At 46.3% G+C, this 18,316-nt stretch overlaps 1 non-coding gene and 2 pseudogenes across 1 annotated transcript; all 3 read left to right on the forward strand.

Annotated features, from left to right (window-relative positions):
- Nucleotides 1-5,367: 5,367 nt before the first annotated feature.
- LOC136748974 (uncharacterized) lies at nucleotides 5,368-5,540 on the forward strand (annotated as a pseudogene).
- A 6,110-nt stretch (nucleotides 5,541-11,650) lies between these two features.
- Nucleotides 11,651-11,851, forward strand: LOC136748956 (small nucleolar RNA U3). The gene has a single exon (XR_010816676.1). It is a non-coding gene; the product is annotated as a small nucleolar RNA U3 (small nucleolar RNA).
- A 6,292-nt stretch (nucleotides 11,852-18,143) lies between these two features.
- Nucleotides 18,144-18,316, forward strand: LOC136748975 (uncharacterized; annotated as a pseudogene).

Genomic DNA, 18,316 nt, shown 5'->3' on the forward strand with positions numbered 1-18,316 from the left:
TAAAAACATACCCTATGGTCAATTCACATGCCTTCAAAGAATATGTGGCAATGAGTCTGATTATGAATGTAAAGCTAAAGATCTCCAGAATCGGTTTCAGTTAAGGGGTTACAAAAGTGACAAACGAAGAGAAATTTAAAAATAGGTATATCAGAACATAAAGCTGCTATTCGCAATAACAATATGGACTATGCTATAGCCAGACATTATAAAAAAAAAAGAATCATGGGTCAGCCTCTAGTTTGACATTTGTGGCAATTGAAAAAATAGCAGAATAACATTAAGCGTTTGCTAAACAGAGAAGCGTTTTGGATTTTCACTGTAAAAGCAATGGAACCATATGGGTTAAATGAAACCCTGGATCTTAGTTCTTTTTTGTGAATGGATAAGTTTTGGGAAAAATGTATTGTTCAGATTTGATTCTTTCATGTGGAATATGGTGAGTGATCATGTTTATATGAAAATGAATTGTCATTATTGTTGGGATGTAATTGATATTAACGTTTTTATTATCTTTCCAATAGTAGGATCAATATATCAAAACTATGCAGTAATAGTGAGAGAAACCTTTGTCCAGCAGGGGGCATCGAGCTGTATTTGACAGTCTTCTTCTTTTCCTTGCAGGGAGCTGATCCATCAGGCCAGACCAGACGAGACGGGGAGGTGCCGGTTGACAGAGCTGCAGAGTCCTGGGTCCTTGGAGCGGTCCGGAGGCCGAGGTGAGTGGAGATTGGGACGGACCGGGAGCGACAGGGGACCTAGCCAGAGGAGTCGGCGGATGGGTCCCATCCAGAAACCCGGCCGACCATCTACCCGGAGCCCGGCCTGACCAGGACTGCTCCCTGCTGACGTCACCAGCCAGGATCCAGGAGAGGCCTCGGATTCCAGGGACCGACCAGGCCGATCGGTAACGTCCCTGAGGGAGGCCTCCTGCAGCCAGGGCCCGGACTTCTCCCCGGGAGAGGGGTCAGGTATGCCCTCCCGGCAGTAGTGGGAGAGCCGCAGGTCCTCAGGAGACGAGAGTCGGCGCCAGTGTCCTTTCCCAGAAAGACATCAGGGATGTAATGGCAAGGTCACTGGTGCTGGGGGAGGAGGCCTGCGGCGGCAGACAGCCGGGAAGGGAGAGACCACCCCCTCCCCTACCATTAGTTAAAAGAACAACTAGCGGGGTCTACACAGTTTTCTCCCCAGTTATACATAAAGCCTCTGCCCTGCCATCTGTTCGTCGGGCCTCGGCCTCAAAGGAACCAGGGAGAACCTCCAGCACCACGGGCCCTGAGCCCAGTGGAGTTTCGCCAGCCTTACCGGGTGGCGGGAGCCGAGCCCCCCAAATAGTCTTCCTAGAGGATCAAGCGATGAGGCAAATGATTGAAATGATGGGTGCTAGCGCTAAGCTAGGTGAGGGAGAAGAGAGGAGTGGGGAAGAGAAAGGTTTCTTTACATGATTGTTACGGAGCGGGTAATTGCCCTCACAGCCATTATGGCATTAACTATTATTTCAATAAATGTGAGGAGCATTGCTGAGGTGAAAAAGAGGACCGATGTTTTAAACTCTCTGGCTGGAATGAAGGCGGATATTATTTGTTTGCAGGAGTGTGGCATCCCGTTCCAAAAAGAATATAAAGATCTCCGGGACACTTGGACCCTAGGAGAATCCTTCTGGTCGGGGTCCAATGTGTCCCGAGCGGACGGGATTGCCGTACTCCTGAAAAACCCCTTCATAACAGTTAAAACATTTAAGGTAATAGAGGCGGGCAGACTGGCCAGCCTCGATTTTAAATACAAGGGGGCTGTATTGAGGCTGGTCAATGTCTATGCCCCCACCAGCCAGAGAGAGAGAGTCCTCTTTCTCCCTCAGCTACGCCCGCTCCTGATCGGCACCTTGCCAGTTATCATTTCAGGTGATTTCAACTGTGCTCTGAGGGATGTAGACCGGAGTAAGCCCCGCAACGATAGATCCAGCAGGGACCTCGCTGCGTTCGTGGAGGACTTTGAACTCTGCGACGCAGGTCGGGACCTGGTCCCCTTGTTCACCTGGGTGAGTTCTTCTGGCTCCTCCTTCTCCAGGATAGATCTCGTCCTCCTCAGCAAGCCACTGGAGAGGACCGCCATGTCTTCGGAGGCGGTCTTCTTTTCAGACCACAGGCTCCTGACGACAGAGGTGCTCATTCCGAGCACACGGGAGTCGGGGCCTGGGGTCTGGAAGCTCAACACCTCTCTGCTCGATGACCCTCGTGTGATTAAGACCTTTAGCAGACGCCTCGAGGAGTGGAGGACCCTGAAGGACCTTTTTGATTCTCCCATAGAGTGGTGGGAGATGATGAAGAAAAGAACCAAGGGCTACTTCATTCAGCTGGGGAAACGGAAAGCTCGCGAGAGGCGGGCGAGATATTCCCATCTAAACGGCCGCCTCCAGCGCCTGAGTCTTTTACAGCTCAGAGGCTTCGACCTAGCTGAGGAGGTGGCCCGGGTCAAACTGAGTCTCTCCGCCCTCTATCGGGAGGAGCAAGAGAAGATCAAGGTCCTTTCCAGGGTCCGTATCATGGAGGACGATGAGAAATGCAGCCGCTTCTTCTTCAAGAAAACGAAGGAGAGGCGGCCTGCAATGTCCTCCATGATCGACTCCTCGGGGCAAGAGGTGGAGGGCAGAGAGGCTGTTGAGACAGTGGTGCGGGATTTCTACAGGGAGTTGTACGACCAGAAGGTGGTGGATCAAAATCTGATCCATCACTTTCTGTCCCTGTTGGAGTCCCGCAATGAGGGGGACGAGGAGGAGGAGGAGGATCCAGAGATCACCACCACTGAACTCTCCCAGGTGATAAAGAGTCTTAACTCTGGAAGGACACCGGGTCCCGACGGGATCCCTGCTGAGTTCTATAAGATCTTTTGGGAGGTGCTTAAGGAAGATCTGGGCCAGGTCCTGGGGTCGATGTACAGAGAGGGCAGATTGGCCCCTTCGATGAAGAAGAGTATCCTCTCCCTTCTTCACAAGAAGGGAGACACGAAAGATCTGAGGAACTGGCGGCCAGTCAGCCTCCTGTGCACCGACTACAAGATACTGGCCAAAGCACTGACGCTCTGGCTGCAGCGGCCACTCCCTCAAGTCGTGGGTCCCGACCAGGTCTGTGGTGCCCGGGGGAGATCGGCGGCCGACAACGCCATGCTGCTCGGGGATGTCGTGGCCTACTCGAACGAGAGAGGGCTTCCCCTGGTCCTAATCAGCTTGGACCAGGAGAAAGCCTTCGACAGAGTGGGCCACGAATACCTGCAGCTTGTTATGGAGGGGATGGGTCTCGCTCTTGGCCTGAGGAAGTGGGTCAAGATCATCTACAGCGGCCTAAGCAGCAGGGTCCTTGTGAACCGCCACCTGACCGAACCATTTCCGGTCAGGTCGGGGGTCCGGCAGGGTTGTCCCCTGTCGGCCCTGCTGTACGTCCTCTGCTTGGAGCCGTTCATGCAGGCGATCCGCCGGGACGTCCGGGTGACAGGTTTCCATCTCCCGGGTTCCGGCGGAGAGCAACTGAAGGCCCTGGCCTATATGGACGACGTGGCCGTGGTCTGCACGGACGCTCCGTCCGTGGCCAGGGTCGAGGAACTGCTGGACGGCTTCTGCAGGGCGACGGGGGCCGCTGTGAATAAGGCCAAGAGCGAGATCTACCTCTCCAGGGCATGGCCTGTCGGCCGGGGCCCGCCGACCGTGTTCCCTGTGAAGCCGTCTATCAAGGTTCTGGGCATCACGATCGACGGGACCAACACGGGCACCCGGAGCTGGGAGGAGGCCATAGCGAAGGTCCAACGGAAGATCCACGGCTGGAGCACAAGGACCTTGACGATGGCTGGTAAGGTGCTGGTCGTAAAGGCCATCCTCTTCCCGATACTCCTCTACGTAGGAATGATCTTCCCCCCAGACAAGGTCATCGCAAAACTAGTGACCCGAATTATATTTCGGTTTGTCTGGGGGAGCAAAATGGAGAGGCTGAAAAGAGTGCAGATGGTGAAGGGTACCCTGGATGGAGGCAGGGGGGTCCCGGACGTTGTGCGGCTGATAAAGGCGCAGGGGCTGGCCTATGTGGTCAAGAACATCCAGGCTGCTGGCAAGAAAGTGAGTTTCATGAACCGCTTTTATTTTGCCAGCAGCCTGAGACCATTCGGCCTCTGCGCCATGGATAACACCAGGCCGCACTCGTGGGATCCCCCGCCGTTCTACAGGGCGCTCCGAGCCTTTGCGCTCGAAGTAGGCCTCCATAAAGTCGTGCTGGCCTCCTGGGATTATAAGACCATCTGTAGTCAGATGAGATCTGCCCAGGAGACCAGCCGGATAGAAGATTTCCCTCCCGAAACCTGCCGGTTTATCTGGGCTAACGCTACGCACGTTTGTCTCACGAATACGCAGAAAGATGTCTCCTGGATGGCTGTGAGTCGGTGTCTCCCCACCCGAGTGTTCATGCACAGAAGGGGCATAGCTCCTTATGACACCTGCCCCTATAAGGGTTGCCTGGGGAAGGAGACGGAGGCTCACATCTTTAGTGAGTGCCCCTCCGCCCACAGGGTCTGGCTCCTGTTTTCTCCGTTCCTCCACAGGTTTGCCGTTCCTGCGCGGGTGACCGCCCAGCAGATCCTGTACGGTCCGGCCAGGGGAATATCAACATCTACCCTGAGGTGCTGGTGGCGTGTCGTCTGCGCAGTGAAGCAGGCACTGTGGGAGGGACGGAACATCTGTCTGTTCAACAAGCAGGAGCTGGACCCGATCGTCATCGCGCGGAGGGGCATGGTGTTCGTAAGAGACTATGTCAATCTGGAGGTCCATCAGAGGGGCAAGGAGGAAGCCTATAAGAACTGGCGTATACAAGATCTGGGGGAGCTCAGGATCCCATGATGGGACCCACCTCCGGGGACGGTCAGTTCCCCCTGCTGGAGCCCGAGTCCAAGATCTTTTAAAGATTTTATGGATGATTGTTTTTAAAAAAGATTTTAAAAATGAATCTTAATTGTTTTTAAAGATTTAGTTGTTTTTAAATCACATTGTTTAGGGTTTTTGGTATAGTTTTGTTATATTCTTTTGTCAAATACATTGACCGTTTTGGGTTTAATTTAAAATGCATTGGACCTTTTTTGTTTGTTTTTTATTTTTTCCTTTTTAATTGTTTCTTTATTTTGTTCAATGCATTTTCAGTTATTTTCAATGTATTTGACCTTTATGTTGGTGAGCAGTTTTTGCTTTTATCACGTTTGTTTTGTTGTTTTGGGCACGTTTAATTTGAAGTTAATTGTTTTGTTCTTTGTTAAAATCACAGATTTTAAAAATTTTAAGTGATTTTAAGGATTGATATTTTAATGATTTTAATCACAAGTATTAAAAAAATTGAATTGTTTTTATTTTATGAAATGAAAAATACTAAATTCAATAAAAAAAAAAAAAAAGTGTTTGGTCTCTCTGACCCCGAGGAGGAGCGGGCGGGCCGAGCTGCACTGCGGCTGCGCGGCCATTGATGACCGTTCCTCCCTCTGGGGCTGGAGGAAGGGGGCGCTTACTGAGTGGTCAGACTCTTTACTCTCGTCAATAACAGAGCGGCTGTGTTTGTTCTGCACACTGCGCTGCATCAGGAAGGGACACCAGTCTGGCCGCTTAGGAAGCCTGAGCCGCTGCGCATCACTGTCACCTGTTTTGGTGCGAGTGAAAGTGACAGCAGGACACCCCCAACAAGGGAATGGTTTTGCAGGTGGTGGCCGCACACAATTGCTCTCTCCTTATCCTTCCTGAGTGGTCAGACTCTTTATTCTCGTCAAACTCAGAGGGAAACCAATCAAAACTACCAGGGCTATACAGTTCTGTACTAATTAAACATTATTAAAGGGTTGTAAAGCTACTTAATCTAATATGAACTGATTAAATGGCCCATTTTCTGATTACACTGTAAAGTATAAAGCTGTTGCAGCATGAAGGGAACTTCAATTGCATTAACTTCCATGTCTCCACTGCTGAAGACTTAATCTGTATTGGTACAGAAGGTTGCCTATTGGAGCAATTTAACACTAGCCAAGTAGCAGCGAAATGGTTATCCTCTTCTAAGTAGACATGCTAGATCTGTGACACGTGCACATACCACGTGCACATCCCATGTTCGTTTGTATTTGTTCTCTTAGTGATTCGTGATTTTAACAAACATCATTAATTATGTATTATAACATTCCGTTAGATGTACGTAAATGATGTAATTGCACTCATATGAAAGTTTACAATAGTATACGATGGTATACTATTGGATGTACTATGGTACATGTTTCTGTATCATGGTACTGTATGGTACAATGTGAATCGTGTACCATGGTGTACCATGGTATACAATGGTATGTACTATGGTATGTTACATTACTTTATAGTACTATGGTACAATATATAAAATGTACCATAGTAAAATACCTTGAACACCATAGGTGTTAATGTGCACATGGTACATGTCCACACCAGGTGGATCAAGAGACCAGAACAATTCAATGTCAACCTGTGCATTTACAAAAAGCTATTTGGACCACACTTAATTGTTTATTTAAGAGATGCTATTTTTTTTACGTTATGCACTCTCTCAAAATGAACTTAGTTACTAATATAAATTATTAATAAACCAGATATATTAATACAAACCAAGCAAGACACACTAATCTGTTTTAAGTGATATTTAGTACATCTGTAAAAGTTGAAAGGGTTGACAAATACAGTGTTAATGTTAAGTTTCACTGGTCGCCAAATTCAAATCACTGGTATAAAGTTAAGTCCTAATTCAGAGGTCATCTCTAGTCCATTTCAAACAATGGCATCTTAATAATGTGGAGAAATCTGTCATGCTGCAAAAGGATGCATTTTGCTTCAATTTCTTTTGATGTACACACCATCAACTCATGCGTGGTCTGAACCTAAACCAAGAACTTTGAAATATGTACATTAATAGCAGAATCATAAATAGTACATTGATTCTGCACCTTGGCCAACTTCTGGTAAAATATTAGCAGCTCTGAACAAGAGCATTCCTCTACACACTGACATGCTGTTCGGACCACCACAAAAGAAGAAATTACTCCATAGGACTGTTGTGTAGCTATGACAGAATTATTCCTGTTGTAACCTACTCCATATTCTTGAGTTGCTAGTAATTTCTTGAAAACAATACAATGCTTGTAAACGCAAGCAAGACTATTCTGCAGGTAACAATTATGTACAGTATTTTTCTCTAATGCCACCTTTTCACTGGCAGACAGTTGTCTTTTCATACCCTTTTCCAGGGTAACTATATCACCATTAATGTAGTTTGCCATGTTTGTCAGAGGAACATAACTGGTCAGTCTTTAGAAAAGGCGGCTTGCTTCTCTGGATGCACTGAGTCACCACTGCGTATAATTATTTGCTATGCAAAGAAATTCCTTAAGATTTGACAAGGCACTGCTTGTGTTCTACAGAATAAATCAAGCAATTTTCATTGGTACTTTCATACACAAATGCTGAGTTGGCCCGTAATAGACCCCGATCCCTAGCACTTTGTGTGAGATGCACAAGCAAATGAGAATAATAAGAACAGTGCTCTGGAATTTGTGACACAAAATAAATGAGACACAATTCTGTGCAGTTCAGCTGATCTTGAATGGTCACACAAGAGAGGAGAATATGAAGAGCGCACACAAGAAGCATCCAATGGTTATAAAACCTTCTCTGTAAAATATTTTTCAAAATCACTGGAGAATACAGGAGAAGAAATGCTCTCCATTCGGTCGCTTTCCAAAAATGTATTTCGGAAAGTGGTCTTGGATTACATCTCACTTCATTAGGTGGCTGAATGTTGAGCATTTCATCATCAAGAACCCTTAAATCCAAAGGCTGCAAATGGAACTCTTCTTCAAGATATTCAGGATCAACCCATAGATTTGTGAACAGCCAAACAACACCAAGGCACACTGATTGCATATAGTCTGGTACAAATCCATTAATTATGTCAAAAGAAGGTAACACAAGTAGGGTCCTAGCACCTTTGACACTCAGCTTGATCATTGTTACTTTCTAATACTGTTTCAACCATTTCAATTGTGCCAGCCATTGTTCTCTGTGGTGGTTCTTCAGAAGTCAGAGGGTACACGCTTGCGTAACTCTTCCCTTTTGCAACAACTGTCCCTTCATGACAACAGAAGCCACAGCCATATGCTCCATTAAACTGTTTAAAATTGTGAACCATGGCACGTGCAACCGCATCACAAACACATATTAGTGCACGCACTCTGCTAGTATGCTGATGTCCATTCTTATCTATCCCAGCAAAGCCATCAGCATGTAAACTCTGTAGTTCTGAAACAAACGGAGTAACATACGTGTCAATGCATGGCTTTTGTCTTCCAAACCACAACGTATGCAGCACAACATTACTACGTCTGTCTTTCAAAGTCAACTCATTCACTGTGCACAAAATAGGCCATATTGAGTACTGTGAAGACTTGAACACAGGGCTACCATCACAGTTGAATGAAATAGTGATGTTGTCTTGATTTTCAACAAACTCTCCCTGCTCTTTGTACAGATTTCCAGTACTGATGTCACATGTCTCAGCATCAGGTCGAAAATGAGACCTTATTGATGTTTGACACAAGATATTTTAAGTTGTGGAGCTAGTGGCATAACCCAAAAATTGTTTGCTAACTTGAGTAGTCCCTGTTTGTTCACTGCACAATTACAGGCCTGACGATGGTCCTTTGGATCTCTACTAAGATATTCTAAACACTTTGGGCAGTAAAAGTGGACTTCTGCAGTCAGGTTAAAAAATGCCTTATCCAAAAACCATTTTGTTTTTGGTACACATCCTGGTGCTACAGTATTTAATAAATCCAGTATGTCTTTTAAAGCTACACCAGACAAGCCATGTCTCAAAGAAAATGCCATCAGCAGGGCCAGAAAGTTGTCCCTGCAAAGATTTTTTTTTTTTTTTTTAAATGCACACAAATATAAAAAACCCGTATAGCATAATCACTGGGTCAATGTATTTAAAACAAACAAAAACCACACATTTGCATTAAGTATTTTTGCATTTGGTATTCTACCAAAAAACAAAAACAGAAAAAAGTCAGATATTCTTTATGGATTGTGCTTTTTCTCAGAGACCTCTATTCAGTTTTATTTTTGCAACTGATAATACTATAAATTAATTATAAATGGCATCACTACCTCCATGGCTTCATTTGGTTCCAAGTGGATAGTATTTTCATCCTCTTGTGTCGTAGGCACATCATAGTTACCTCGTGCAACCTACAAATGTACAGAAACATCTCAGATTAATCATTTTTACCACCATGAAGAGATCTGCACTTAGTATCATGCTTGACTAAAAGGTCAAATATACTTAATTACTTACTGGGTCATTGTAGTCTAGGAATACTGGTAATTATCCATCATTAAACTAATTTATGGCATCTTCTTCATCAGTAAGGACAAGATCACCTGATGATCCATCCTCTGCAGCAGCAGTGCGTACAAGTAACACTGACAGAGCGCCAATAGGACGAATACAGGAGCTGGAAATACATGTACATCACATGAAATGCATGTACAAATGCATTGATATGGAAATATTTTAAGAAAACTTTTACTGATTCCTCAGAAAAAGTTTTGATCATTATTTTAATTATTTTCAATTATTTCCAGACAGAAAACAATATTTAAAATTTAAAAAATATATAAATATATATATATATATATATATATATATATATATATATATATATATTGCAAATAACATTAATTTGCAATTAAGTTAGAGCAGGTGTACAGCCTAAAAAATAGCATTGCTTGCTCATCAGCCTGTTTAGTAGTTATAGTAAATATTGATCAATTAGTTGTTATTGACATGCATTGCTGGATAATGAGGTATGGTTTCTGTGTCCAATATTTATATTGTGTTTTGCAGTCTCCTCATCAGGCTTTCATTACACAGTCACTGAGGGGCCGCTGCTCTAAGGTGTCTGCTGCGAGATACACCACCGATCTTCTGCACGGCCTGTACACAACCAAGCATATGGCATCCCGGTGCATGGCTGGGGGCACATCCTGCAAAACTGTTGGTGACGCCAAGCCAGCCTTACCATGAGAGGAAGGTGTTGCTATAATTGGTAAATCAGAAATGTATTCTTTACATAGAATAACCATTCAAATGTACATACTTTTCTCAAAGGTACTAAAATAAGTATTGAAAATTAGTAACAGAAATTCATATATATATATATCATCCCTGATGAAAGGTTCCCATGGTGCATGTTTAGTCCTTGGAATGGCATCTGCTACGAAAGTTAATAAGAAAAACATGTTTTAATAATAGTATTTTCACAGTTATTGTGGTTTTACCTTAATTTCCCCATGTTTCCTACGATTATAACATGCCTTCACTGTGTGTCAGACTTCTTTTTATTCTTGTCAAAATCAGATTGAAACTAATGAAAACTGTTGGTTGTCCCGTTATGTGATACATAGTTAGAAAACGTCATTAATTATGTATTATAGCACTCCGTTAGATGTATATAATTGACGTGATTGCAGTAGTTTAAGGTACATTTCTTCGTATGTTTATTTTAGTTAGTTAACAGTACAACTGTGTTGATGTGTGTTGACACTGGGGTACAATGCCGCGCTGAAGGGTCCAGTCCCGGCGCACACAGGCGCTGCGTCCCGCCACTGCCAAACACGTGTTCATTACATGTAACATAACATGCAAACCTATTGTTATAAATCGAGTTAGAAAACTTTTTGCCCTCCTTATGTATCAGATTGTTTTGGTTTTGTTTTTTATTTTATGGTTTTATTAGTTTTATGATTTATCTGATGCATTTTCAGTGAATTTAAATGTATTTGACCATATTGTTTATTTGTTTAATGGTTTTATTTGGCAGTATTGCCCTTAATCGCAAGTTTATTTGATTTATTGCACATGTTTATTTGAGTTCATGTATTTTGTTTAAGTTAATCACTGTAAGATTTTAAAAATGTTAAGTGATTTTAGGGATTGATTTAATTTTTTTTAAGTATTAAAGTATTAACATTTTGAATGTCTTTATTTTATTGAAATGTAAAATACTTTACCTAATAAAACAGTATTTTACTTAAACGATTAAACACGTAATATATGGAGGCATTTTGCAAGTAGTGTGGGGGGTAATTCAATTTATATAGGCAGTACAGCGTTATGCAAATATGGAATATGACGCATGCTGTGTGCGGTCCAGTCTGACATGCGCAGAGACACAGCAGCACCACGTGTTCTTTAGCGCTCACTTTGCACAGGTAACTCAGAGTGGACATTTTGATAGAAAACTCTTTATCCCCGTAAATCAATAAACGCATCATATATACCGTGGGATTTTGTAGTGTTTGGAGTAATTCCCTTTAGAATATATTCAGTGTGTATGCAAATGATTTACCGCGTTGCCTTGTGGGATTTCACAAAAAGATAAGTACGTGTAAACCTTCTACTGGTGAGATCGACGTTTTGTACAGACTTTGAATGACTTGACTTGTCTGTCTTTGTAAAGTCAGTTTAGGGAAGAAAAGCGCGGCTGCTAAAACGTCACACCGTCAGCGGCGCAGACAGAGCGGCTCAGCGGGCGCTGTGGCCGCGGGGCGGCTGGTAAGACTATACTTTCAGGGATCATTTCTATAGTGCGTGACTTGAGAAATGCGTTTCTAAAGTGTTTGGTCTCTCTGACCCCGAGGAGGAGCCGTAGCGCCCCCTTCTGAGCGCGAAGCGGGCCGAGCTGCACTGCGGCTGCGCGGCCATTGATGACCGTTCCTCCCTCTGGGGCTGGAGGAAGGGGGCGCTTTCTGAGTGGTCAGACTCTTTACTCTCGTCAATAACAGAGCGGCTGTGTTTGCTCTGCGCGCTGCGCTGCCTCAGGAAGGGACACCAGTCCGGCCGCTTAGGAAGCCTGAGCCGCTGCGCATCACTGGCACCTGTTTTGGTGCGAGTGGAAGTGACAGCAGGACACCCCCAACAAGGGAATGCTTTTGCAGGTGGTGGCCGCACACAATTGCTCTCTCCTTATCCTTCCTGAGTGGTCAGACTCTTTATTCTCGTCATAATCAGACTCAGATTCTTATGTCTAGTTATATAGTACTTCCGAAACAATCATTAACAAGTGTCTCAGTTTTGAATAGATTTACAGATTTCTTTTTAGAGCACTTTACTCGCATTACTATATCTATATATGTATCTGTTGTTTCTTTTCATGTTGGAAGTTTGTACACGAATATTCCACATGAAGGTGGTTTGGAGGCGCTATCATATTATTTTGAACCCCAAAAGATTACATTCCTATGCATTTTCTATTAAAAATAACGGAATTTGTCTTGAAGTCCAACTATTTCTTGTTCAATAACAAGTATTATTTATAATCTCAGGGTACAGCCATGGGTTCGTCATTTGCCCCAAAATATGCAAATGTATATTTGGGTTATTGGGGAAAACAATATATTAATGATCGTTCCTCCAATCCACTATTACGAATTGTTTATTTAAGGAAAAGCTATATTGGTGATATAATTTTACTGTGGACTGGTTCTGCAGATGATTTGATGGTGTTAAGCAATTATATACAATACTCATCACACTTTGAAATTTACTATGGAATATAGTCAAAATGAATTGCATTTTTTAGATTTGAATATTTCCATAAATACTGATGGACATTTAATATGTCAATTTTTCGGAAACCCACTGCCCGAAATAGATCTTACATGCTCATCCGAAATATATGATTAAAAACATACCCTATGGTCAATTCACATGCCTTCAAAGAATATGTGGCAATGAGTCTGATTATGAATGTAAAGCTAAAGATCTCCAGAATCGGTTTCAGTTAAGGGGTTACAAAAGTGACAAACGAAGAGAAATTTAAAAATAGGTATATCAGAACATAAAGCTGCTATTCGCAATAACAATATGGACTATGCTATAGCCAGACATTATAAAAAAAAAAGAATCATGGGTCAGCCTCTAGTTTGACATTTGTGGCAATTGAAAAAATAGCAGAATAACATTAAGCGTTTGCTAAACAGAGAAGCGTTTTGGATTTTCACTGTAAAAGCAATGGAACCATATGGGTTAAATGAAACCCTGGATCTTAGTTCTTTTTTGTGAATGGATAAGTTTTGGGAAAAATGTATTGTTCAGATTTGATTCTTTCATGTGGAATATGGTGAGTGATCATGTTTATATGAAAATGAATTGTCATTATTGTTGGGATGTAATTGATATTAACGTTTTTATTATCTTTCCAATAGTAGGATCAATATATCAAAACTATGCAGTAATAGTGAGAGAAACCTTTGTCCAGCAGGGGGCATCGAGCTGTATTTGACAGTCTTCTTCTTTTCCTTGCAGGGAGCTGATCCATCAGGCCAGACCAGACGAGACGGGGAGGTGCCGGTTGACAGAGCTGCAGAGTCCTGGGTCCTTGGAGCGGTCCGGAGGCCGAGGCGAGTGGAGATTGGGACGGACCGGGAGCGACAGGGGACCTAGCCAGAGGAGTCGGCGGATGGGTCCCATCCAGAAACCCGGCCGACCATCTACCCGGAGCCCGGCCTGACCAGGACTGCTCCCTGCTGACGTCACCAGCCAGGATCCAGGAGAGGCCTCGGATTCCAGGGACCGACCAGGCCGATCGGTAACGTCCCTGAGGGAGGCCTCCTGCAGCCAGGGCCCGGACTTCTCCCCGGGAGAGGGGTCAGGTATGCCCTCCCGGCAGTAGTGGGAGAGCCGCAGGTCCTCAGGAGACGAGAGTCGGCGCCAGTGTCCTTTCCCAGAAAGACATCAGGGATGTAATGGCAAGGTCACTGGTGCTGGGGGAGGAGGCCTGCGGCGGCAGACAGCCGGGAAGGGAGAGACCACCCCCTCCCCTACCATTAGTTAAAAGAACAACTAGCGGGGTCTACACAGTTTTCTCCCCAGTTATACATAAAGCCTCTGCCCTGCCATCTGTTCGTCGGGCCTCGGCCTCAAAGGAACCAGGGAGAACCTCCAGCACCACGGGCCCTGAGCCCAGTGGAGTTTCGCCAGCCTTACCGGGTGGCGGGAGCCGAGCCCCCCAAATAGTCTTCCTAGAGGATCAAGCGATGAGGCAAATGATTGAAATGATGGGTGCTAGCGCTAAGCTAGGTGAGGGAGAAGAGAGGAGTGGGGAAGAGAAAGGTTTCTTTACATGATTGTTACGGAGCGGGTAATTGCCCTCACAGCCATTATGGCATTAACTATTATTTCAATAAATGTGAGGAGCATTGCTGAGGTGAAAAAGAGGACCGATGTTTTAAACTCTCTGGCTGGAATGAAGGCGGATATTATTTGTTTGCAGGAGTGTGGCATCCCGTTCCAAAAAGAATATAAAGATCTCCGGGACACTTGGACCCTAGGAGAATCCTTCTGGTCGGGGTCCAATGTGTCCCGAGCGGACGGGATTGCCGTACTCCTGAAAAACCCCTTCATAACAGTTAAAACATTTAAGGTAATAGAGGCGGGCAGACTGGCCAGCCTCGATTTTAAATACAAGGGGGCTGTATTGAGGCTGGTCAATGTCTATGCCCCCACCAGCCAGAGAGAGAGAGTCCTCTTTCTCCCTCAGCTACGCCCGCTCCTGATCGGCACCTTGCCAGTTATCATTTCAGGTGATTTCAACTGTGCTCTGAGGGATGTAGACCGGAGTAAGCCCCGCAACGATAGATCCAGCAGGGACCTCGCTGCGTTCGTGGAGGACTTTGAACTCTGCGACGCAGGTCGGGACCTGGTCCCCTTGTTCACCTGGGTGAGTTCTTCTGGCTCCTCCTTCTCCAGGATAGATCTCGTCCTCCTCAGCAAGCCACTGGAGAGGACCGCCATGTCTTCGGAGGCGGTCTTCTTTTCAGACCACAGGCTCCTGACGACAGAGGTGCTCATTCCGAGCACACGGGAGTCGGGGCCTGGGGTCTGGAAGCTCAACACCTCTCTGCTCGATGACCCTCGTGTGATTAAGACCTTTAGCAGACGCCTCGAGGAGTGGAGGACCCTGAAGGACCTTTTTGATTCTCCCATAGAGTGGTGGGAGATGATGAAGAAAAGAACCAAGGGCTACTTCATTCAGCTGGGGAAACGGAAAGCTCGCGAGAGGCGGGCGAGATATTCCCATCTAAACGGCCGCCTCCAGCGCCTGAGTCTTTTACAGCTCAGAGGCTTCGACCTAGCTGAGGAGGTGGCCCGGGTCAAACTGAGTCTCTCCGCCCTCTATCGGGAGGAGCAAGAGAAGATCAAGGTCCTTTCCAGGGTCCGTATCATGGAGGACGATGAGAAATGCAGCCGCTTCTTCTTCAAGAAAACGAAGGAGAGGCGGCCTGCAATGTCCTCCATGATCGACTCCTCGGGGCAAGAGGTGGAGGGCAGAGAGGCTGTTGAGACAGTGGTGCGGGATTTCTACAGGGAGTTGTACGACCAGAAGGTGGTGGATCAAAATCTGATCCATCACTTTCTGTCCCTGTTGGAGTCCCGCAATGAGGGGGACGAGGAGGAGGAGGAGGATCCAGAGATCACCACCACTGAACTCTCCCAGGTGATAAAGAGTCTTAACTCTGGAAGGACACCGGGTCCCGACGGGATCCCTGCTGAGTTCTATAAGATCTTTTGGGAGGTGCTTAAGGAAGATCTGGGCCAGGTCCTGGGGTCGATGTACAGAGAGGGCAGATTGGCCCCTTCGATGAAGAAGAGTATCCTCTCCCTTCTTCACAAGAAGGGAGACACGAAAGATCTGAGGAACTGGCGGCCAGTCAGCCTCCTGTGCACCGACTACAAGATACTGGCCAAAGCACTGACGCTCTGGCTGCAGCGGCCACTCCCTCAAGTCGTGGGTCCCGACCAGGTCTGTGGTGCCCGGGGGAGATCGGCGGCCGACAACGCCATGCTGCTCGGGGATGTCGTGGCCTACTCGAACGAGAGAGGGCTTCCCCTGGTCCTAATCAGCTTGGACCAGGAGAAAGCCTTCGACAGAGTGGGCCACGAATACCTGCAGCTTGTTATGGAGGGGATGGGTCTCGCTCTTGGCCTGAGGAAGTGGGTCAAGATCATCTACAGCGGCCTAAGCAGCAGGGTCCTTGTGAACCGCCACCTGACCGAACCATTTCCGGTCAGGTCGGGGGTCCGGCAGGGTTGTCCCCTGTCGGCCCTGCTGTACGTCCTCTGCTTGGAGCCGTTCATGCAGGCGATCCGCCGGGACGTCCGGGTGACAGGTTTCCATCTCCCGGGTTCCGGCGGAGAGCAACTGAAGGCCCTGGCCTATATGGACGACGTGGCCGTGGTCTGCACGGACGCTCCGTCCGTGGCCAGGGTCGAGGAACTGCTGGACGGCTTCTGCAGGGCGACGGGGGCCGCTGTGAATAAGGCCAAGAGCGAGATCTACCTCTCCAGGGCATGGCCTGTCGGCCGGGGCCCGCCGACCGTGTTCCCTGTGAAGCCGTCTATCAAGGTTCTGGGCATCACGATCGACGGGACCAACACGGGCACCCGGAGCTGGGAGGAGGCCATAGCGAAGGTCCAACGGAAGATCCACGGCTGGAGCACAAGGACCTTGACGATGGCTGGTAAGGTGCTGGTCGTAAAGGCCATCCTCTTCCCGATACTCCTCTACGTAGGAATGATCTTCCCCCCAGACAAGGTCATCGCAAAACTAGTGACCCGAATTATATTTCGGTTTGTCTGGGGGAGCAAAATGGAGAGGCTGAAAAGAGTGCAGATGGTGAAGGGTACCCTGGATGGAGGCAGGGGGGTCCCGGACGTTGTGCGGCTGATAAAGGCGCAGGGGCTGGCCTATGTGGTCAAGAACATCCAGGCTGCTGGCAAGAAAGTGAGTTTCATGAACCGCTTTTATTTTGCCAGCAGCCTGAGACCATTCGGCCTCTGCGCCATGGATAACACCAGGCCGCACTCGTGGGATCCCCCGCCGTTCTACAGGGCGCTCCGAGCCTTTGCGCTCGAAGTAGGCCTCCATAAAGTCGTGCTGGCCTCCTGGGATTATAAGACCATCTGTAGTCAGATGAGATCTGCCCAGGAGACCAGCCGGATAGAAGATTTCCCTCCCGAAACCTGCCGGTTTATCTGGGCTAACGCTACGCACGTTTGTCTCACGAATACGCAGAAAGATGTCTCCTGGATGGCTGTGAGTCGGTGTCTCCCCACCCGAGTGTTCATGCACAGAAGGGGCATAGCTCCTTATGACACCTGCCCCTATAAGGGTTGCCTGGGGAAGGAGACGGAGGCTCACATCTTTAGTGAGTGCCCCTCCGCCCACAGGGTCTGGCTCCTGTTTTCTCCGTTCCTCCACAGGTTTGCCGTACCTGCGCGGGTGACCGCCCAGCAGATCCTGTACGGTCCGGCCAGGGGAATATCAACATCTACCCTGAGGTGCTGGTGGCGTGTCGTCTGCGCAGTGAAGCAGGCACTGTGGGAGGGACGGAACATCTGTCTGTTCAACAAGCAGGAGCTGGACCCGATCGTCATCGCGCGGAGGGGCATGGTGTTCGTAAGAGACTATGTCAATCTGGAGGTCCATCAGAGGGGCAAGGAGGAAGCCTATAAGAACTGGCGTATACAAGATCTGGGGGAGCTCAGGATCCCATGATGGGACCCACCTCCGGGGACGGTCAGTTCCCCCTGCTGGAGCCCGAGTCCAAGATCTTTTAAAGATTTTATGGATGATTGTTTTTAAAAAAGATTTTAAAAATGAATCTTAATTGTTTTTAAAGATTTAGTTGTTTTTAAATCACATTGTTTAGGGTTTTTGGTATAGTTTTGTTATATTCTTTTGTCAAATACATTGACCGTTTTGGGTTTAATTTAAAATGCATTGGACCTTTTTTGTTTGTTTTTTATTTTTTCCTTTTTAATTGTTTCTTTATTTTGTTCAATGCATTTTCAGTTATTTTCAATGTATTTGACCTTTATGTTGGTGAGCAGTTTTTGCTTTTATCACGTTTGTTTTGTTGTTTTGGGCACGTTTAATTTGAAGTTAATTGTTTTGTTCTTTGTTAAAATCACAGATTTTAAAAATTTTAAGTGATTTTAAGGATTGATATTTTAATGATTTTAATCACAAGTATTAAAAAAATTGAATTGTTTTTATTTTATGAAATGAAAAATACTAAATTCAATAAAAAAAAAAAAAAAGTGTTTGGTCTCTCTGACCCCGAGGAGGAGCGGGCGGGCCGAGCTGCACTGCGGCTGCGCGGCCATTGATGACCGTTCCTCCCTCTGGGGCTGGAGGAAGGGGGCGCTTACTGAGTGGT

This window comes from Amia ocellicauda, chromosome 4 (assembly GCF_036373705.1).
Source record: "Amia ocellicauda isolate fAmiCal2 chromosome 4, fAmiCal2.hap1, whole genome shotgun sequence".
Lineage (NCBI taxonomy): Eukaryota > Metazoa > Chordata > Actinopteri > Amiiformes > Amiidae > Amia > Amia ocellicauda.